Source organism: Coregonus lavaretus (assembly GCF_964263955.1).
Source record: "Coregonus lavaretus genome assembly, chromosome: 40".
NCBI classification, from domain to species: domain Eukaryota; kingdom Metazoa; phylum Chordata; class Actinopteri; order Salmoniformes; family Salmonidae; genus Coregonus; species Coregonus lavaretus.
In genome coordinates, this window is record NC_140027.1 from 1401570 (window position 1) to 1425794 (window position 24225).

The 24225-nt window shown below is 43.0% G+C and overlaps 1 pseudogene across 1 annotated transcript in view; it reads left to right on the forward strand.

Annotated features, from left to right (window-relative positions):
* The window catches only part of LOC311113343 (VPS10 domain-containing receptor SorCS3-like), a 181694-nt pseudogene that overhangs the window by 63546 nt on the left and 93923 nt on the right, over positions 1 to 24225 (forward strand). The window contains exon 3 of the transcript in view: positions 16416 to 16483. The product of the transcript in view is annotated as a VPS10 domain-containing receptor SorCS3-like (transcript). The remainder of the gene's footprint in view (positions 1 to 16415; positions 16484 to 24225) is intronic.

Sequence of the window (24225 nt, forward strand, 5' to 3'; positions counted from 1 at the left end):
CTGTGTTCAATCATGACAGCTGAAGAGTGACTTTCTGCATGACTGAGTAACCATGTTTTCCAATTTATATCAACTGTGTGTATATATTCCCTAACATCAAACTTTCACTGAGTTACGGTATGCTGTCCTAATATGGACACCGTAGCAATATTCAGTGTAATATTGTCACGAGAATTTCTATCTCAATGTTCTAACTGAACTATTTTATAACTCCATCTGTATCCTGGGGGTTGTAAAGCTCCAGTTATAAGAAACAGACAGAGTCCCAGCATACAATGATCAGTCCTTTTATACACACATACAAACAAGTATTTTGGCAACACCCTATTCTTGGCACACTGTGGTTTTCTATATCGTAAGTCACTCTTCTTCATATTCTCAGTAAGCTTTCTGACTGTCCTCACCCTAGGTGGGGACATGTTTCTCAGTGTCTGGTATCGGATCCTGTGACTCTTGCTAAATAACCACAGGCTGTGTTCATTTGTTCTATGCATGCACACACATTATCAAGCTTATAGTTTTAGCTGCCTGCAAGTTGTCACACAGTCCACATACTTTCAGGGTGTCACATTTTAGTAATTACTGTATACTGTATATTCTAAATTCTTCTACCAAATATTTTTGTTGGTTCTGGCTTAGTTGCGTAAAAAAAAGAAGGAAAAATAGCACTCAAATAGAACAATAACTTCTATAATTTAGAATTAAATCTCCTAACAATAAAAAAACACTTTGCTTGTTTTCTTAATCTCAATACTCCAAAATGCTATTAATTTGATACTTAATTGAATCATTGTCAGGTCTGTTTTAACCAACAGGGCTCTTTTGAATTGTAAATATGGAGTTAGATATTCATTTTCTGCCATTTAAATAATTTATAGATTTGCCTTCAGGGCTAAGTCTCTCAACAGGGGAAGATAATGGAAATGAATAGGTGACAGACAGACAGACTATGTAACAGTAAGTGTATTAAACACACTGTTTTCATCCCCTCTGTGAATCGCTAACATCTCTCATTGTTTACCCTGGAAAGACATAAATCGTAAAAAGTGCAAGGAGCAACAACTGACAAAGCGATTCTCCAAAATGGCTGATCAATCATAAACAGTCGCAAATAGCAATAATGGATGGCGTCGTGGCTGGCGGGATGGTGGGAGAGGATTGGCCCGGTAACACACACGAGCCGTCGTCTACCATCCTGACATTGCCTTATCAGGATGTTAATGCTGGCAGGTGGCCCCTGCCAAGTCGAGCCGCGTTATTGGTGGTCCGTATCACATTGAGCCAATGGATCACTTGGTTGTTGGATGACAGCGACCATTCCCCCCTGTGTTACCTGCTGAGGGAGAAACCATATCTCAACGCAGGCCACTAAAAGGACAACATATTGCATTTTTAATTGAACCTGACAGATGCTATGACTACACCGGCACACTATCGATAACACTCCATTTTGAAAAGTGTTATCTTTATTTTTAACACAACCTCTTCCATATTGGACACATCAGTCTGCTGCTCCAGCAAGGTGACTGACAGGAAGACAAGGTTGAAAAAATATAATTAAAATGTTAGGAGATGCGGCTCAGAGTTAATCAGGTTTCCTGCTGTCGCCTCATCGTGTCACCTCTGAGGAAGATTCACAATGACACATACTGGTATGCCTGTGGTTTAGAAAAACTCCCTCCCTTCTTCTTAGAATATGTCTCAGTAACCACAAATGATATGTCAGTTGTTAAATTAAATGGGAAAGGGCAAGAGGAGGTGTTCGGTCAGAGAAGACATTGAAGATGAATTTAATTGCACTTTGAATAATATATTTAGACCATTCAGTTGTCTTGCTACTTCTACTGTAGTCTACTCTACACTTATGGCCTTGTTCTTAGACCCTAGCCTACTTATGTCTTCCTCCCGGATAAACACTGTGCATTAGACCATACCAAAGCCCCAGTATATCTCCAACCCTGGTCTCACATCACATCATTTTGCGTTTTCACTGTCCCCTACTCCTTTACTTTCTCGCCACTTTCTCCTGAGTGGCGCAGTGGTCTAAGGCACTGCATTGCAGTGCTAGCTGTGCCACTAGAGATCCTGGTTCGAATCCAGGCTCTGTCGCAGCCGGCCGCGACCGGGAGACTCATGGGCAGCGCACAATTGGCCTAGCGTTGTCCAGGGTAGGGGAGGGAATCAATCAATCAATTTTATTTTATATAGCCCTTCTTACATCAGCTAATATCTCGAAGTGCTGTACAGAAACCCAGCCTAAAACCCCAAACAGCTAGTAATGCAGGTGTAGAAGCACGGTGGCTAGGAAAAACTCCCTAGAAAGGCGAAAACCTAGGAAGAAACCTAGAGAGGAACCAGGCTATGAGGGGTGGCCAGTCCTCTTCTGGCTGTGCCGGGTGAAGATTATAACAGAACCATGCCAAGATGTTCAAAAATGTTCATAAGTGACAAGCATGGTCAAATAATAATCAGGAATAAATCTCAGTTGGCTTTTCATAGCCGATCATTAAGAGTTGAAAACAGCAGGTCTGGGACAGGTAGGGGTTCCATAACCGCAGGCAGAACAGTTGAAACTGGAATAGCAGCAAGGCCAGGCGGACTGGGGACAGCAAGGAGTCACCACGGCCGGTAGTCCCGACGTATGGTCCTAGGGCTCAGGTCTCTCAGTTGGCTTTTCATAGCCGATCATTAAGAGTTGAAAACAGCAGGTCTGGGACAGGTAGGGGTTTCGTAACCGCAGGCAGAACAGTTGAAACTGGAATAGCAGCAAGGCCAGGCGGACTGGGGACAGCAAGGTGTCATCATGCCCGGTAGTCCTGACGTATGGTCCTAGGGCTCAGGTTCTCAGAGAGAAAGAGAGAACGAGAGAATTAGAGAGAGCATACTTAAATTCACACAGGACACTGGATAAGACAGGAGAAGTACTCCAGGTATAACCAACTAACCCCAGCCCCCCGACACATAAACTACTGCAGCATAAATACTGGAGGCTGAGACAGGAGCGGTCCGGAGACACTGTGGCCCCATCCGAAGAAACCCCCGGACAGGGCCAAACAGGAAGGATATAACCCCACCCACTCTGCCAAAGCACAGCCCCCGCACCACTAGAGGGATATCCTCAACCACCAACTTACAATCCTGAGACAAGGCCGAGTATAGCCCACAGAGGTCTCCACCACAGCACAAACCAAGGGGGGGGCGCCAACCCAGACAGGAAGATCACGTCAGTAACTCAACTCACTCAAGTGACGCACCCCTCCCAGGGACGGCATGAAAGAGCACCAGCAAGCCAGTGACTCAGCCCCTGCAACAGGGTTAGAGGCAGAGAACCCCAGTGGAGAGGGGAACCGGCCTGGCAGAGACAGCAAGGGCTGTTCGTTGCTCCAGAGCCTTTCCGTTCACCTTCACACTCCTGGGCCAGACTACACTCAATCATATGACCTACTGAAGAGATAAGTCTTCAGTAAAGACTTAAAGGTTGAGACCGAGTCTGCGTCTCTCACATGGGTAGGCAGACTGTTCCATAAAAATGGAGATCTATAGGAGAAAGCCCTGCCTCCCGCTGTTTGCTTAGAAATTCTAGGGACAATTAGGAGGCCTGCGTCTTGTGACCGTAGCGTACGTATTGGTATGTACGGCAGGACCAACTCGGAAAGATAGGTAGGAGCAAGCCCATGTAACGCTTTATAGGTTAACAGTAAAACCTTGAAATCAGCCCTTGCCTTAACAGGAAGCCAGTGTAGGGAAGCTAGCACTGGAGTAATATGATCAAATTTCTTGGTTCTAGTCAGGATTCTAGCAGCCGTATTTAGCACTAACTGAAGTTTATTTAGTGCTTTATCCGGGTAGCCGGAAAATAGAGCATTGCAGTAGTCTAACCTAGAAGTAACAAATGCATGGATTAATTTTTCTGCATCATTTTTGGACAGAAAATTTCTGATTTTTGCAATGTTACGTAGATGGAAAAAAGCTGTCCTTGAAACAGTCTTGATATGTTCGTCAAAAGAGAGATCAGGGTCAAGAGTAACGCCGAGGTCCTTCACAGTTTTATTTGAGACGACTTTACAACCATCAAGATGAATTGTCAGATTTAACAGAAGATCTCTTTGTTTCTTGGGACCTAGAACAAGCATCTCTGTTTTGTCCGAGTTTAAAAGTAAAAAGTTTTCAGCCATCCACTTCCTTATGTCTGAAACACAGGCTTCTAGCGAGGGCAATTTTGGGGCTTCACCATGTTTCATTGAAATGTACAGCTGTGTGTCATCCGCATAGCAGTGAAAGTTAACATTATGTTTTCGAATAACATCCCCAAGAGGTAAAATATATAGTGAAAACAATAGTGGTCCTAAAACGGAACCTTGAGGAACACCGAAATGTACAGTTGATTTGTCGGAGGACAGACCATTCACAGAGACAAACTGGTATCTTTCCGACAGGTAAGATCTAAACCAGGCCAGAACTTGTCCGTGTAGACCAATTTGGGTTTCCAGTCTCTCCAAAAGAATGTGGTGATCGATGGTGTCAAAGGCAGCACTAAGGTCTAGTAGCACGAGGACAGATGCAGAGCCTCGGTCTGACGCCATTAAAAGGTCATTTACCACCTTCACAAGTGCAGTCTCAGTGCTATGATGGGGTCTAAAACCAGACTGAAGCATTTCGTATACATTGTTTGTCTTCAGAAAGGCAGTGAGTTGCTGCGCAACAGCTTTTTCTAAAATTTTTGAGAGGAATGGAAGATTCGATATAGGCCGATAGTTTTTTATATTTTCCGGGTCAAGGTTTGGCTTTTTCAAGAGAGGCTTTATCACTGCCACTTTTAGTGAGTTTGGTACACATCCGGTGGATAGAGAGCTGTTTATTATGTTCAACATAGGAGGGCCAAGCACAGGAAGCAGCTCCTTCAGCAGTTTAGTAGGAATAGGATCCAGTATGCAGCTTGAAGGTTTAGAGGCCATGATTATTTTCATCATTGTGTCAAGAGATATAGTACTAAAACACTTAAGTGTCTCTCCCGATCCCAGGCCCTCGCAGAGCTGTGCAGATCCAGGACAGCTAAGCCCTGGAGGAATACGCAGATTCAAAGAGGAGTCCGTAATTTGCTTTCTAATGGTCATGATCTTTTCCTCAAAGAAGTTCATGAATTTATTACTGCTGAAGTGAAAGCCATCCTCTCTTGGGGAATGCTGCTTTTTAGTTAGCTTTGCAACAGTATCAAAAAGAAATTTTGGATTATTCTTATTTTCCTCGATTAAGTTGGAAAAGTAGGATGATCGAGCAGCAGTGAGGGCTCTTCGGTACTGCACGGTACTGTCTTTCCAAGCTAGTCGGAAGACTTCCAGTTTGGTGTGGCGCCATTTCCGTTCCAATTTCCTGGAAGCTTGCTTCAAAGCTCGGGTATTTTCTGTATACCAGGGAGCTAGTTTCTTATGACAAATGTTTTTCGTTTTTAGGGGTGCAACTGCATCTAGGGTATTGCGCAAGGTTAAATTGAGTTCCTCAGTTAAGTGGTTAACTGATTTTTGTCCTCTGACGTCCTTGGGTAGGCAGAAGGAGTCTGGAAGGGCATCAAGGAATTTTTGTGTTGTCTGAGAATTTATAGCACGACTTTTGATGCTCCTTGGTTGGGGTCTGAGCAGATTATTTGTTGCGATTGCAAACGTAATAAAATGGTGGTCCGATAGTCCAGGATTTTGTGGAAAAACATTAAGATCTACAACATTTATTCCATGGGACAAAACTAGGTCCAGAGTATGACTGTGGCAGTGAGTAGGTCCAGAGACATGTTGGACAAAACCCACTGAGTCGATGATGGCTCCGAAAGACTTTTGGAGTGGGTCTGTGGACTTCTCCATGTGAATATTAAAATCACCTAAAATTAGAATATGATCTGCTATGACTACAAGGTCTGATAGGAATTCAGGAAACTCAGAGAGGAACGCTGTATATGGCCCAGGAGGCCTGTAAACAGTAGCTATAAAAAGTGATTGAGTAGGCTGCATAGATTTCATGACTAGAAGCTCAAAAGATGAAAACGCCATTTTTTTTTTTGTAAATTGAAATTTGCTATCGTAAATGTTAGCAACACCTCCGCCTTTGCGGGATGCACGGGGAATATGGTCACTAGTGTAACCAGGAGGTGAGGCCTCATTTAACACAGCAAATTCATCAGGCTTAAGCCATGTTTCAGTCAGGCCAATCACATCAAGATTATGATCAGTGATTAGTTCATTGACTATGACTGCCTTTGAAGTGAGGGATCTAACATTAAGTAACCCTATTTTGAGATGTGAGGTATCACGATCTCTTTCAATAATGGCAGGAATGGAGGAGGTCTTTATCCTAATAAGATTGCTAGGGTGAACACCGCCATGTTTAGTTTTGCCCAACCTAGGTCGAGGCACAGACACAGTCTCAATGGGTATGGCTGAGCTGACTACACTGACTATGCTATTGGCAGACTCCACTAAGCTGGCAGGTTGGCTAACAGCCTGCTGCCTGGCCTGCACCCTATTTCACTGTGGGGCTAGAGGAGTTAGAGCCCTATCTATGTTGGTAGATAAGAGGAGAGCACCCCTCCAGCTAGGATGGAGTCCGTCACTCCTCAGCAGGTCAGGCTTGGTCCTGTTTGTGGGTGAGTCCCAGAAAGAGGGCCAATTATCCACAAATGTTATCTTTTGGGAGGGGCAGAAAACAGTTTTCAACCAGCGATTGAGTGCTGAGACTCTGCTGTAGAGCTCGTCACTTCCCCTAACTGGGAGGGGGCCAGAGACAATTACTCGATGCCGACACATCTTTCTAGCTGATTTACACGCTGAAGCTATGTTGCACTTGGTGACCTCTGACTGTTTCATCCTAACATCGTTGGTGCCGACGTGGATAACAATATCTCTATACTCTCTACACTCGCCAGTTTTAGCTTTAGCCAGCACCATCTTTAGATTAGCCTTAACGTCGGTAGCCCTGCCCCCTGGTAAACAGTGTATGATCGCTGGGTGATTCGTTTTAAGTCTAATACTGCGGGTAATGGAGTCGCCAATGACTAGGGTTTTCAATTTGTCAGAGCTAATGGTGGGAGCCTTCGGCGTCTCAGACCCCGTAACGGGAGGAGTAGAGACAAGAGAAGACTCAGACTCAGACTCCGACTCGCTACATAATGGGGAAAACCGGTTGAAGGTTTCTGTCGGCTGAATGAGCGACACCGGTTGAGCATTCCAACAGTATTTCCCTCCAGAAGCCATGAGAAAGTTGTCCGGCTGCGGGGACTGTGCGGGGGGATTTATACTAACGTTACTGTCTGTACTTACTGGTGGCACAGACGCTGTTTCTTCCTTTCCTACACTGAAATTACCCTTGCCTAACGATTGCGTCTGAAGCTGGGCTTGTAGCACAGCTATTCTCGCCGTAAGGCGATCGTTCTCCTGTATATTATGAGTACAGCGACTGCAATTAGAAGACATCATGTTAATGTTACTACTTAGCTTCGGCTGTTGAAGATGTTGACGAACCATGTCCAGATAAAGCGTCCGGAGTGAAAAAGTTGAATAAGGGAAAAAAGTTGCGATGGAAAAAAGGAAAATAAAATAAAGTTGGCAGCTAAAACGCACAGGAAAATGACTCTTCTGTCTCGGGATAAAACGTCCGGGGTGAAAAAGTTTAACGAAAAAAGATGAGTGAGGACAAAACTAAAAAGTTGGTAAAATGGCCGGCAGGGATGTAGCTCAGTTGATAGAGCATGGCGTTTGCAACGCCAGGGTTGTGGGTTTGATTCCCACGGGGGAGCAGTATGAAAAAAATAAAAAATATGTATTCACTAACTGTAAGTCGCTCTGGATAAGAGCGTCTGCTAAATGACGTAAATGTAAATGTATTTTAGTACATTACTCTTTTAGTATTTGTCCTTTGATAATGTGCTGTGAGAGACATTGAAGTCCCTGGCCAGAGGTTCACGGTTCAAAGTCGAGGAGAGAGAAGAAGGAAGGAGATGTCTCACCACTCAAGACTGGAGTAAGAGAGAGGGAGATTGTCTGAGTCCGCCAGGCCTGGCTTTTGCTTTTATCCTTCTTCCTCACAGTGAGCACGCTCAAACCCCCGCCACGGATTCTCCTATGCAGCCAGATAGCGTTTGATTCGCTTGACTTACTCTAAGGGCTAGTGCCAGCCTGAGAGACAGTTGCACCATGGGAAGGGTAAAAGGGCGACCGTAATGTAATGTAAGAGAAGGAAGCTCTGCAGCTTGTGCCCTCACTCTGTAAATGTCAAACATTTAGTGCAGGTATAGGGAGCATTGAGGGAACACTTTTGATGACACTTTAAGTTATCATTAAGTTAGCTTTTCCAGAGTTCCTGTTTGCAAGGTAGTAGGGTTGTATTAGTCTGGCTCTGATCTGTTTGTGCTTTATAGTGAACTCATATGTTTGTTATGACATCAATAAGGGATCATAGCTTTCACCTGGATTCACCTGGTCAGTCTATGTCATGGAAATGTTTTGTCCACTCAGTGTATGTTTGTTATGTTGTTATACCTGCTGTTATGCTTAACATTTTATCTACTGTATGTCTATGTCTGATGTGATGATGATTAATGATGAGACATATTGGATAGAAAATGAAATATGAAAACCTATTATGACAATCCAGCACAAATCATCATGCTTTGTTCCGACACATCAGACCACCGAATCATAAAACATGTAGAAAATGTTTGGACGATAGGGACAAACTGGTCATGGTGACTTTTGACGCTGGGAGAGTATCACTCTGTCCCTTTGAATTTACAAGGACATTGCAGCCACATTTAAGTTCAGATACAGGTTGTTATGGTAGCACTCTTCTATCACTGGACTTTGAAGTTGAAATGGGAAAACTGTTAATGGCAGGTGATTATGAAGTGGAATGCCACCACATAAATAATTCAGATAAAGATAGAATAATGTTGTGTAGGAATGTGCCACATAATGGGAACATATGGAAACCAATGCATTTCTGTTGGTGTGAAAGGTTACATCGTCCAAATGTACGAAAAACAGATATTTCTCTTGAGCTGGTTTGGTTACATGAAAATAAATATTGACTGTGTTGTGTACGTTTCAGGTATATTTGTGTAATAGCCTATGACAGTGGTGTGATCAATCAATCACGTTTTAAAAACCAATAGTTGTGATAGGTGAGAACGCTTTCACTCCACATTTCATGGGAGGTATTTAATGAAAATTCCAAACAGATAAGTACCTCCATTCCAGTTTAATGAGCATTCAGTAAATGTACATTGATTTTAATTAGGCCTCATCCAGGCAGTGTATAACTCTAACTCTGCTCTCTTCTGCTGTATGAAGAGAGAGAGCGAGAGAGGAGGGAGGAAGAGAGAGAGAGAGAGATGAGGGAGGAAGAGAGAGAGAGACAGGGTGGAGAGTGATGCTAGAGGAGAGAGACAGAGATAGGAGACGGAGAGCGAGAGAGGGGCTGAGGGAGGGGGAGAGAGTGGAGAGGGGGAGGGAAAGAGGGAGGGAGGGCTGTGGAGTGATAGAGAGAGAGGAGGGGCTGAGCGAGGGGGAGAGAGTGGAGAGGTGGAGGAAAAGAGGGAGGGAGGGCTGTGGAGTGATAGAGAGAGAGGAGGGGCTGAGCGAGGGGGAGAGAGTGGAGAGGGGGAGGGAAAGAGGGAGGGAGGGCTGTGGAGTGATAGAGAGAGAGGGATGGAAGGGACAGAAGGAGGGAGGGAGAGAAAGAAAGGATACGGTGACAGAGGAGAGAGGCTTGGATGAGAGAGAACGAGCAAGAGGGGAGAGAGGGATGTGTGGGAGGGAGAGAAAGAAATGAAGGGAGGACAAGGGAGGGCAGATAGAGGTGGAGATAGGGGAAAGCAATGGAGTGTAGAAGGGAAATAAATAACAAGAAAGGGGCAGCAAGGAGGAGAGGCATGGGTAGAGGGAGAGGAGTGTTAGAGGAGAAAGTAGGGAGGGAGATAGAGGGAAGGAGGTAGAACCCCAAAGGGAAACCTTGGCTTGGCTACCTCCCTAGTTCTCTATAACTAAGGCAATAAGAATCACCATAGCTATAATTGTGAACAGGTAGAGCTCCATCCAGACCTACTCTCTCAAATCGTATTTCCTGTCTGTTAATTTACCTACTTACTCCATCTGGTAGTATTTAAATAGGTAATGATTTGTAAGGTTAACCTAGGGCTGGCTCCACAGACCACTACTGTATATACAGTGGGGAGAACAAGTATTTGATACACTGCCAATTTTGCAGGTTTTCCTACTTACAAAGCATGTAGAGGTCTGTAATTTTTATCATAGGTACACTTCAACTGTGAGAGACGGAATCTAAAACAAAAATCCAGAAAATCACATTGTATGATTTTTAAGTAATTAATTTGCATTTTATTGCATGACATAAGTATTTGATACATCAGAAAAGCAGAACTTAATATTTGGTACAGAAACCTTTGTTTGCAATTACAGAGATCATACGTTTCCTGTAGGTCTTGACCAGGTTTGCACACACTGCAGCAGGGATTTTGGCCCACTCCTCCATACAAACCTTCTCCAGATCCTTCAGGTTTTGGGGCTGTCGCTGGGCAATACGGACTTTCAGCTCCCTCCAAAGATGTTCTATTGGGTTCATGTCTGGAGACTGGCTAGGCCACTCCAGGACCTTGAGATGCTTCTTACGGAGCCACTCCTTAGTTGCCCTGGCTGTGTGTTTCGGGTCGTTGTCATGCTGGAAGACCCAGCCACGACCCATCTTCAATGCTCTTACTGAGGGAAGGAAGTTGTTGGCCAAGTTCTCGCGATACATGGCCCCATCCATCCTCCCCTCAATACGGTGCAGCCGTCATGTCCCCTTTGCAGAAAAGCATCCCCAAAGAATGATGTTTTCACCTCCATGCTTCACGGTTGGGATGGTGTTCTTGGGGTTGTACTCATCCTTCTTCTTCCTCCAAACACGGCGAGTGGAGTTTAGACCAAAAAGCTCTATTTTTGGCTCATCAGACCACATTACCTTCTCCCATTCCTCCTCTGGATCATCCAGATGGTCATTGGCAAACTTCAGACGGGCCTGGACATGCGCTGGCTTGAGTAGGGGGACCTTGCGTACGCTGCAGGATTTTAATCCATGACGGTGTAGTGTGTTACTAATGGTTTTCTTTGAAACTGTGGTCCCAGCTCTCTTCAGGTCATTGACCAGGTGCTGCCGTGTAGTTCTGGGCTGATCCCTCACCTTCTTCATGATCATTGATGCCCCACAAGGTGAGATCTTGCATGGAGCCCCAGACCGAGGCTGATTGACCGTCATCTTGAACTTCTTCCATTTTCTAATAATTGCGCCAACAGTTGTTGCCTTCTCACCAAGCTGCTTGCCTATTGTTCTGTAGCCCATCCCAGCCTTGTGCAGGTCTACAATTTTATCCCTGATGTCCTTACACAGCTCTCTGGTCTTGGCCATTGTGGAGAGGTTGGAGTCTGTTTGATTGAGTGTGTGGACAGGTGTCTTTTATACAGGTAACGAGTTCAAACAGGTGCAGTTAAAACAGGTAATGAGTGGAGAACAGGAGGGCTTCTTAAATAAAAACTAACAGGTCTGTGAGAGCCGGAATTCTTACTGGTTGGTAGGTGATCAAATACTTATGTCATGCAATAAAATGCAAATGAATTACTTAAAAATCAAACAATGTGATTTTCTGGATTTTTGTTTTAGATTCCGTCTCTCACAGTTGAAGTGTACCTATGATAAGAATTACAGACCTCTACAAGCTTTGTAAGTAGGAAAACCTGCAAAATCGGCAGTGTATCAAATACTTGTTCTCCCCACTGTATCTTCCTTTGCTGTGAATGAGGAGAATCAATAAGGATTTTATAAAGGAGATGAGGGCTGTATTAGCTGAAGATTAACTCACTTCCTGCCTGTGTGTGGGTGTTTTCTAAAAAACGTCAGATTTCAAAGTGTTTTTGTTGCCCCTGCTGCTCAGTATTGTTCCATTTCACCAAACGTCAAATTTCGAAGTTAAGGGTTAAGTTTAAGCACTTATTCTGAATGGTTAAGGTAAGGGTTAAGGTTTGGGATAGAGTTTAAACATAACAAATAAAACCAGTGTCTACGACTGGCATGGAACACGCATAGTATCCCATGACTCTGGATCAGAAGGTTGTGTGTTCGATGCCAGTTGTGGACACTTTTAATTTTTTGTTTTAACCCTATCCCAAACCTTAACCCTTACCTTAAACCATTCAGAATGAGTGCTTAAACTTATTGTTTTAACCCTATCCCAAACCTCAACCCATGGGATTACGCCAATCCACCACCCCGTCCACAATGCCCTAGCAAAACATACTTGAAGGTAATGTTGTGGGGACAGTGTTATTTTTAAATATTTTTTTACCCTTTCCCAAACCTTAAACTTGACATTTACCTTAACCATTCGGAATAAGTGGTTCAACTTAACTTAAGTCACTGTTGCCTCTAGTGGCTGGTTTTGAAGGCATTTCTCAATGTCCTCAGGACGTCAATCTTGAATGATCTCCCTGTCTGTACTTGAGTATGTGTGTCTGTGTGAGTGTTGATGGAGGCTGGTGGGAAGAGCTATAGGAGGACGGGCTCATTGTAATGGATGGAATGGTATAAGTGGAACAGTATCAAACACAATTAAAAATAGAAACCACATGTTTGACTCCGTTTCATTACAATGAGCATGATCTCCCATAGCTCCTCCCACCAGGCTCCACTGGTATGTGTGTGTCTGTGTCTGTATGTGTATGTGTTTAAGTAAGTCTGTGTGTGGATGTGTTTGAGTATGTCTGTGTTTGTGTGTATGTGTTTGTGAAACCGTTGGCAATGAGAGGAAATGAGGGAATGACTCAAAAAATGTGCAACGCTGCACAGTATATTCATGTGTTACATTTTAATGGGATATCTCCCGCCATTTCCCCTACTACCTGAGTTGACATAAACATGCTACCGAACAGACTTTTTAACAGCCAGCGTTTCCCCTCGTTTTAGCAGAGTTTAGGCGTAGTGCTACAAGCTCATATAGCTTCTCTCTCTCTCTCTCTCTCTCTCTCTCTCTCTCTCTCTCTCTCTCTCTCTCTCTCTCTCTCTCTCTCTCTCTCTCTCTCTCTCTCTCTCTCTCTCTCTCTCTCTCTCTCTCTCTCTCTCTCTCTCTCTCTCTCTCTACTTCATAGTCAAATGCTGCTGTTCCTGGGGCTTAAGAGTAGAGTGGACCTGATCAGTAGTGTAGCTATGGGGGGTATAGCTACATTCTAAGAATGCAATCAAGTAGAATAGGTACTGAAGTCTTTGAATGAGAAGAATCGTTGTGTAAACAGGCAGAAGTCTCATTAACATACACCTATACTGAAAAAAATATATTCAAACAACTTGTCAACTAATGTTCCCCGCACTACATTTATGTTTTAATGATTCTTCTTTGGCATGTTCCATGTTCCATAACACGGCTACTGTATGCTTAATGCAACCATGATGCAACACTGTCGTCACATGCAGAGCCAGTTATCCACAAGGACACAGACATTCTGAGGTGTTATTTTTATTAGCCAGGCATTTCCGCCATGCCGCACTGATTCAACACTCCTGAGAGACTAGATACTCATTCAGTATTCAATATCGAAAAGCATGTTCAATTTAGTGTCCTTGTTACCGGGCCGCATAGCATTGACCCCGGCGATTGACACCAGCAATTCGCGGGGCTAACACAATTAAACTTCTGACTTGCTTGGAGGAGAGATTAACTGTTTTCTCAAAGTCATTGGTGACCTATCATTAGCGCACCACATAACTAAATCAGCATTCAAAATTGCGTTTGGCACTTTGAATTGGTCTTTGTGGACATGGGACATTTATTTATGCTAATAATAGGTTTTCACCACAGTTGGTTAATTGCGAGGCAACAAGCTGACATTTTCTTCCATTCATTGCAGTCCATTGGGGTTTTCGAGGAGGGGAGAATGTACTTGAAAAATTGCTGCCTCGTGAAACTTATTTGTTTACAGTTTGTGCCATCCACACTTCATTGAAACCATTGTCAGTCGACTAAACAGGACCAACAAAGATCGGCACTATGTATACAAACTTGACAATATGTTACAAGGAGTTGCTAAAAGTTGAGTATTTTTTTGCAACCGCCCCACATTTAATGCTTTCACCGTTTGTATTCCGTTTGTGTTTGGGCGAGCAGTGCATTCTCGGAGACATGATTAAGATTTTCATGAGGGTAATACAAGCTGACAGGACTAAATTATTCTCTGGGATTTCAGCTGGTGCCCCAGTTATTCAATGTGAATTTTCAATTCATGCTGTCATGGAGGGGGACTGCTCCCTGTCTGTGTGGTGCCACCCACTGGCAGAGGACAGCAAGCTTGTCTGATAATATCAGGCACCTGCAGGAATCTCCACACACACTCTTAAGCGAGAACATGCAAGCTCACGCACACACACACACAGATACAGACATATTACCATGCTTTGCATTTTACCGGCATGGCAAGAAACCCATTTTCTTCTTCTATGTTTTTCTTCCTCTCTCTCTACATTGCCCTCTCTGGCAGTGCAATCTTGCTTGGCCCAAACCATCTGCTCACAGTCTTAGGAGGAGGAGAGGGGCCCCAGGGTGGTGGCACCATCTCTCAGAGAGAACCATGAGTGGCTCCCCAGTGAGGTCCAGGCCAGCCTTAAGGGCCAGCCAGGCTAGTGAGGCCAAGCCTGGAGCCTGTACACATGGACCACGGAGGTCAAGTCTAACAACTGGTGTTGGCTTTATTCCCTTCTCCCTCCTGAGTTCCATTTTCCAGATGTATACTGTATATCTAAATGTAGTCAAGCAAGACAAAGAGAGACAGCTAGCGAATCACCTTGCAGCGAAGTCAAGCTTGTCGGTTCACTTTAAGGAAGCATACGCTTGGCGCAAAGAGGGGGACACTAACAAGAGACAAGTATGCAAATAAAAAAGCCAGAGTCAATTTGGTTTGTAGCTTTAGAAAACAAAGCTTTCATTATGTAACACCTCGTCCTGATCACACATTCAAGTCATCTGTGTTCTGATGAATGGTAAATAATTAAGGTTTGAGATGAGTCAATCTTTTCCATGTTTTTGCATTTAACAAATTCCAGCGGCAACCTCAATTAACGACGCAACCCATAGGTGGTAATGTACATCGCTAATGACGCTGTGACCATCTGGCTGTTGAGGCATTTATATAAAGACTGTGTTGTTACACCAGTGTTGTCTCACCAGTGTTGTTTCACCAGTGTTGTCTCACCAGTGTTGTCTCACCAGTGTTGTCTCAAAGTGTGTTTCACCAGTGTTGTCACACCAGTGTTGTCTCACCAGTGTTGTCTCACCAGTGTTGTCTCACCAGTATTACTCTATGTTTGTCTCCTCCACAGACACCATATGTGCCATGGTTGCATCAATAGCCTTCCACTCAGAGGAGCATACGCTGAATCCCAAATCAATCCCTTGGCCATTTCTACCCACTAGCCTCTCCTGTAGATCTAAGGTTTAATCAGAATGGTAATAACCTTTTAACGATTTTGCTTTCTAATAGGCTGGGTGGAATTTTTGCCATACAGCTTGCACATACAGATGTAGGATCCTCATTTGAGGCAGTTTGATACAGCAGGAAAATAATCCTGCAGCAACAGGAATGTGAATTATTATGTGGATTATAAATATATTTTATTTAGGGGTTGATACAATTTTCATAAGGAAATATCAAAGTGGAAATTACAAACTTCATAAGCCTTTTTTAACGTCAAATACTCTACAAGTTTTATTTTTCCTACAGGAGTTTCTAGGGAGGAGGTATAGTGGTTGATTTTGGATTCAGTTATATAATTTTCTGGTCCTCTGTTTTGATATCAAATCTGACCACTGGGTCTCTAGAATATGGTCGGCCATCTTGGTCTGTGATTCACACCTCTCCTTGTTCAGTGTTTTATCAAAGACCCCCCTCCCTTCTCTCTCTCTTTCTGCTCTTCAAACCGCTCAGACCAAAGCTATGTGAACAGAGGGACTGACTGCAGGATCATGCTTGTCAGGGCCAAAGCCTGGCAGCACTGAGGGATCAAGAGAGAGAGGGTTCAAAGTGGGCATACAGGTTGGCATAGTGCCCCTTAACTAGTGTTGTGTTGGGGACAGAGCCGAAGGGACATTCATAACATGTGAATGTATCGACAAACACCTGTTGTTGTTGTTTATGGTGGTTTTGATCGTTTTTTATGGAACACGTAGGTTGGTGTTCTTCTAAGAGAATATAGAATAAGTTTGCCCAGTCTCTCTTGTCTTCTGAGAGAATAACCTGTGGTATTCTTAAATGTTTCTGTTTATTATCTAATATGTTTGAGTTATTTCATGGCTTATTACATACTTATTACACATGTTATGTATTTTTTGTTTCCAGGTTATCCTGATTCTGACCAAACTCTATGTCTTTCACCTGGGGAGTGTTACAGAGAGCACCCTGTGGAGGTAAAACAGTAGCCTTTCTTCATCTCTCCCTCTCTGTCTCTCTCACTTCCTCTCTCCCTCTCTCTCTTTCCCTCCCTCAAAGACACATATTCAGATTCATCATAGTAACAATAGTGCAGTCTCTCTCCACCATCTTTCTCTTTTCTACTCTCTCTCCCCCTCCATCTTTTCTCTCCCTACCCCTTTTCTATTTATTTCTCCCTCACAGCTTTGTACAAGACTGCTGCATGCAAAGCATCATTGCACTACTGAGCTTTGAGCAGGGCGCCCCAGGTGAACGATGAATAGTCTCTACTCTTGTGTAAACTGACTGCACGTTTAACGTGATGTACCGCTGATGTACCTCTGTCCCCTTACACCTTCCCAGGGAGACTAACACAACAACTACACAGAGTAACAACACAAAGTGCATTACAAATACACTGACAAAAGGAGAGGTATTAAAGTCCCCTTTGAGTCAATGGGAAGCTATAAGCCATAACCACCATCAAGATATTTTAGTACAGGACAGGTTGTCTTCGTTCATTACTTTCGTTGCCGTTTTTCTTGTCGTTTTGCTAGCTTGACAGTAGTGGTGACACAGCAAGAGCTTGTGGTCCTTTCAGGCAATTTGGTTTGTCAACACAATGAAAGCTGAATGATTCTTGAAATATTATAGTGATGCGGCTCCTGCGTGTCTTTGTGGGACCCAGATAGTTAGACTGTGACGTGTGAAAAGCCCTCTCCTGTTGAGTGAGTCAGGCTGATGACAAGGGAGAGAGAGGGGGAAGGAGATAAGGGGGAGAAGAGAGGGGTAGAAGAGAGTGATTTTGTTTAGGACGTGGTGGTGGTGGTGGAGAGAGAGAGAGAGAGAGAGAGAGAGAGAGAGAGAGAGAGAGAGAGAGAGAGAGAGAGAGAGATGATGAACATCTTTCCTAATTTAATGTTACGTGTTTTGCTTTTCCAAGACTTACATTTAATGAAAACAATAAAACCCTTGCTTCTTTTCCAATTGTTTCAGTACAGCATTTATTTTCCATTGGGTAACAAGGGAGGATTAAATCTTCATTTTTTCATTTTCAATTCAATTCACATTTGGATTATTTTTTGTTACACATAATACTGCACCATGTTTGACTCCAGTAATTTAGTTTGTTTAGATTGTCAGCTACAACACTCTATCTGTATGTTGCTATGGGATTTCAAGGTTAATACCTCCCTTCAGAGCACAAAATAAATCCTCCCTTCATGTTTGAGGAGGTTTTCAGACACATTCAGACTAAAATAAGTCTGACAATGACAACATGTATGTATGGTTTTTCCTTGAGGCTAGAGAAAGCGAGCTGGGTTAGTCTTTGAATAACTACAAAGATTAGAAATGTCTTTTAAATGTTCCCGTATTGTTGAATGTCAAGGTATGAGTCAGTTGCTAGGAAATCAAAGTGACAAAATATCCCAGAAATAATGAAAACATAATCTTACAAAATAGATATCCAGTATCTAACCTAAGACATTGTTCAATCTAAAAGCTCCTTTTAATTAGTTATAGAGCAGAGAAAATTCTGCTTTTGCGAGTCAGTCTCCCAAAATAATCTGAAATGTATTGTATTAGAAAATAGATATTTCAACATCTAACAAAATAAATCATCCAACAGTGCAGATTTTCCAAAATGAGCTACAGGGCAGGAAAAAGACTAAGTAAGCCAGGTGTTTTTCTCAGCATTTAAAGTAATTGAAGTCAGGTGTAGTCATTAAGAGGAGTAAATAGTCCTGGGTGTTAGAAGAACATTGACATCCCCAAGCCTCTGACATGTGGCCGGGCATTCATTCAGCCTAGTCATGTCCCTCCACCGTGAGAAGGCAGTTAGAGCAGTAACCCACCCGTTGCAAACCCATGATTGGCTGGGTTTCTGATACATCACTGTGCTGGGATTCCGTATCATCAAAACCAGGGCACAAATGATCGTATTCGACTTTGTTCAAATGAGACCTGGTGGAAGCGAGAGAGAGTGAGGGATGAAGAGAGAGAATTAGTAGAAACAGAGAGTTAGAGAGAGATCAATTTAAATACTACTCAGAAACCTCCAGAACATGATAGTTCATACACATGAATCAACAACTAATCGCAGCCATAAACTTTGCAGTCTCTGCATGTGTTTTCCTCTGTTCCTCTCTGTCCATAATATTAATTGCTAATTGAGATAACAGATCTGCTAAGGAGATTTTGGGTCTGGAGAGACCGTTAGAGTCTGATTATACCACGGCGTCCATGCTGTCGGCCCAAATGGCAGGACAGATGCTTACTTTTCAATAAAGGTCAAGGCACCAGCCAACGCCTTCAAGTATCTCAAAGTCAGCCTGTCAATTTTAATGAACTCCCTGACCTTAAACAATGGAAGCAGATCAGTAATTCCTGTGAATAATATTCAAAGGTGTGGTCCCATATCTCAATGGGATGCATAGGGATGTGAGCAAAATGAAGGTAGACTTTTTACCGTGTACCCGAACAATGACAATTGAACTCTTGCAACAATACTCTCTTCATCTAAGTGTTCTGAGTATCATCCCTTGGCGGTTGAGCAGTTTATTGCTCATTAATCATTCAGTCTTAGCAAATAGGTACACTGGTATAGAAACAAAGAAGTGCTTGATTTGCATTGTGTGATGATTTGCGTATAAAGTGCTCAAGTGCGAAATTTCATTAGCATGTAATCAATGGGGAATTTGCTTTGGTGTACCCTTTAACTTTTGTGTAGGTAGCCCGCATACTGCAGATCCTAGCTCCTAAGGGCATTTATAGTATGCTTACTGAAGAAACACTCACAGCATGTATCTTGTCACTTAATCGCTCAGTCGGAAGGCTGGAGGGAATTCAGAAATGGTCTGTGCTACTGCAGCAGAGCAATGTGAGGTACAATTATAGCCTACAGATGCCTGGATGCCAGATGCTGAAACCTCTTAGAGATGAGCCTGCCTGTATGTATCCGACTTCTCACATCATATCCCTGACTCCACTCCAACTCAACAGGACCAGCATATCGTACATACAGAAGCTGCGAAAACACAACACACTCAATATAGCTAGATGGAAACGTAACTCGTAGCTTTTGACTGTTCAATCCAACATATCTTCTAGGAAATTAACCATTGTGTGGTGTTCATGTTTTTGTTATCCACCCAGTGTTCGCGGGTCTGATGGACCCACAACATTATTGTGTAAAAAAAAAACAACGTAATACTTAATACTTAGATGTTGACTTATATCAATTACAAGCAATATAGACTGCATACATGGTTAATATTTGCCATTTACCTCTGCTAGATCACATTTATCAATAAAAGCGCTATTCATTTTTTTTGGATAACATTTGAAATGTTTAAACAAAAATCAATTATAATCAAGACATGGATGGAACAAATCATGTTTATTTTGAACAAATATAAATGAAACCAGGTTTTCATCACTATTGATGTTTATTGCTTTGAACTGAACAAATTGGAAGGACACTTTTTACATACAGTATTTTATGGAAATGATAAATGAGCCCCATTGAACACAAATTAAGGCTGGTCTACACACCACATGAGGGACAGGGTTTTACTGTTTGTGTGTTGCAAATGTATTTATTGCACTTGATGCATGTGTACTGTCTCTTCCTGTCCTTCTTGGGTCCACACACATCGCAGCGCTTCTTCTTGTTGCAACCGGCTGCAATCTAGAATGATTGCATATATAGTTACAGCAGGCCAAGGTAGGAGAGTCAGACACACACAATTAGTGTTAATAAAAGTGACATTATGCAATATTATAATGTACTGAAATGGGACTGCACTGTACAAGTGGATCTCGAATGCAATGGATGTCGAGTCCGGTAATTGTTTAATGTTGTGAGCGTTAAATTATATTTTTAGGTTAGACTAATTGTGTAACTCTGAAATTAAGTGTACTGTATAATATAACATACAGTATTTTCTGGGCATTTCTATGAACCGTATACTTTCCCAACTGAAATGTATCATGGTTCAAAGTTCAACACATTGTTACGCTCTCCTGCTGTGAATTAGTGGGTGTCAATTCACTCCTTAAATGTTCCTAGAAAGAAAGAAAACCTTAAAAATGACTGGATAGGCTGCTATCAGATAGGCTGCCATGTCGACTGAGAAAAAGGTGGCTACGTGGAACTCAGAAGGCATCAGTGCCATGGTGAAGGGTATATACTCTGAGCAAAGCTATGCCTGACTAGACATGCAGGTCTTCTGAAGGCAACATCTAGTGAGTTGGAGTGGAAGGGATTCCCCTGCAGTCATGCGGTGGCAGAGGGACAGAGAGAGAGAGAGAGAGAGAGAGAGAGAGAGAGAGAGAGAGAGAGAGAGAGAGAGAGAGAGAGAGAGATAGAGAGAGAGAGAGAGATGAGAGAGAAAGACAAGACACAGAGAGAAAGACAATAAACAGAAAGCCAGAAAGGGAAAGGTTGATCTGGGCCATCCCTTCCATCTCTCCCTTGCTATTTACACCCTCCTGCCCCCCATCCCCCACTCCCAATGTGCCACCGTGGGGTCAGACAGGGTCAGGAGTGACATCCTTTCCAATTACACCATTTTGCTGAGTAAGCTCACTCACAGGCTGGCTGATATTTCACAAATAAGTGCCTATAATAAGGCTTGTGTCACGGAGAGAAGGGGCGGTACCTAATTTCTCTGACCTATTACAATTGGACTTGGACGTTACCTCAAAGCCCCAGAGGCACTATATAACTTTTTATTGAAATCCAATACTTCCACAAGTAGGAAGTCTCAGAAAAGGGCTATGACTGAGATCTGATTTTGATAGTCATATAAACGTCTGACGGTATAGGTTTTCAGATCGATTCTCAAATATTGTAGAATATCTATGTTTATCATATTGTGTTATCCTCAACTCAAGGCGCATACAGTATATTCCATATCAGAGCCGCTCAATCTAGATTATTCCTAAGCAGATGTCATCCTGGACTCGGCTCAAAATGAAGGATTTGCCAACATAATCCTTTGCATCAACAGATAGGCTTTAGTCCATGGCATTGTAAGGATTTGAAAAAATCACTTGATGTACAATATCATTTTTACAGTGAAACTGCTATGAAAACCCATCTCATAGTTTTGCTCTCCATATAGGGTGTCTAGTCATTTCAATGGGCACGTCCTGTTCCCCTCCCATTTCCTGGGATCTGATACATTAATCACTCATTCTATTATTGAAGAGGTCATCTATGTAGCTACTTTCTCACAATATTTAAATTTGTAATTACATACTCTTGGGTTTTCCCCTCATATCCTGAAGCACACTCTAATTTACTTCCTGTCATAACAGTAAATGGTTGGATTTCATCATCAGCTCTAACCGCCAGCAGGCTTATATTATGGGTTTTCAACACAATTGCGACTCAAGAGCAGCTCCCCTTTGAAGCCGCAGCTCTCGGTTTTGTTTGCGGTAATCAAGTTAAAATCTCATGATGCCGCCACGTGTCAGTGATAAAGACAAAATAATTATTCTCTTGAGTGAATGCTTAATAGATAGTTGTTTTGTCGTGCGGCACAGAAGTTGTCATTCGATTTGTACAACCCTCTACCTCGTTGATGTGATACTAGGTTTGTTTGGGGGTTTTATAACTCACTGGGCTGGTCATGAATCCAGATTTGAAATGTGATTTTATCATTCGTCCAAGGATGTACAGGCCAGTCTGTACTAGTAAAAATTGTATACTGACTAGTGCATGCAGACTGTACTGTACATGTTGCCTCAGACATGATGGCTTGCGTCATGCTGTGTGTGGCCTTAGAAGTCTTGAGTACACCACTGGTTTTCTGACATAAATGACATAAATACTACAAGAAAGGCTACTTTCTGACCACTGTTGTGAGGGGTCCTGATTGGTTGCCTGTGGTTGCTAGCTAGTGATGTGGGCCTCAGTGCTTGTGCTGTTTTTGCTTACCAATTGCCCCTACCATACGATAGTGAACAGAGCTGCCATGGATGCCAAGGTCTTAAATCCATTTAGATTATGGATGGACTGTCACACCCTGGCTCTGGGACTCTATATGTTGAGCCAGGGTGTGTTCATTCTATGTGTTTATTTCTATGTTGGTAATTCTGTTGTGTTTATTTCTATGTTGGCTAGAGTGACTCCCAATCAGAGGCAACGAGTGTCAGCTGTCGTTGGTTGTCTCTGATTGGGAGCCATATTTATACTGTCTATTTTCCCTTTGTGTTTGTGGGTTCTTGTTCCGTGTTCGGTCATTGTTACCGTGGACTTCACGAGTCGTTTCTTGTTTTGTTAATTGTGTTCTATTATCACTAAAGATAATAAAGTTAAACATGTTCGTTCATCACGCTGCGCCTTGGTCTGTTCATTACGACGATCGTGACATGGACTTTTGCCAACGCTGTGATAGAGGTGTCAAGAACTCTGGACTTACAGTGGGGAAAAAAAGTATTTAGTCAGCCACCAATTGTGCAAGTTCTCCCACTTAAAAAGATGAGAGAGGCCTGTAATTTTCATCATAGCTACACGTCAACTATGACAGACAAATTGAGAAAAAAAAATCCAGAAAATCACATTGTAGGATTTTTAATGAATTTATTTGCAAATTATAGGGGAAAATAAGTATTTGGTCACCTACAAACAAGCAAGATTTCTGGCTCTCACAGACCTGTAACTTCTTCTTTAAGAGGCTCCTCTGTCCTCCACTCGTTACCTGTATTAATGGCACCTGTTTGAACTTGTTATCAGTATAAAAGACACCTGTCCACAACCTCAAACAGTCACACTCCAAACTCCACTATGGCTAAGACCAAAGAGCTGTCAAAGGACACGAGAAACAAAATTGTAGACATGCACCAGGCTGGGAAGACTGAATCTGCAATAGGTAAGCAGCTTGGTTTGAAGAAATCAACTGTGGGAGCAATTATTAGGAAATGGAAGACATACAAGACCACTGATAATCTCCCTCGATCTGGGGCTCCACGCAAGATCTCACCCCGTGGGGTCAAAATGATCCCAAGAACGGTGAGCAAAAATCCCAGAACCACACGGGGGGACCTAGTGAATGACCTGCAGAGAGCTGGGACCAAAGTAACAAAGCCTACCATCAGTAACACACTACGCCGCCAGGGACTCAATCCTGCAGTGCCAGACGTGTCCCCCTGCTTAAGCCAGTACATGTCCAGGCCCGTCTGAAGTTTGCTATAGTGCATTTGGATGATCCAGAAGAGGATTGGGAGAATGTCATATGGTCAGATGAAACCAAAATAGAACTTTTTGGTAAAAACTCAACTCGTCGTGTTTGGAGGACAAAGAATGCTGAGTTGCATCCAAAGAACACCATACCTACTGTGAAGCATGGGGGTGGAAACATCATGCTTTGGGGCTGTTTTTCTGCAAAGGGACCAGGACGACTGATCCGTGTAAAGGAAAGAATGAATGGGGCCATGTATCGTGAGATTTTGAGTGAAAACCTCCTTCCATCAGCAAGGGCATTGAAGATGAAACGTGGCTGGGTCTTTCAGCATGACAATGATCCCAAACACACCGCCCGGGCAACGAAGGAATGGCTTCGTAAGAAGCATTTCAAGGTCCTGGAGTGGCCTAGCCAGTCTCCAGATCTCAACCCCATAGAAAATCTTTGGAGGGAGTTGAAAGTCCGTGTTGCCCAGCGACAGCCCCAAAACATCACTGCTCTAGAGGAGATCTGCATGGAGGAATGGGCCAAAATACCAGCAACAG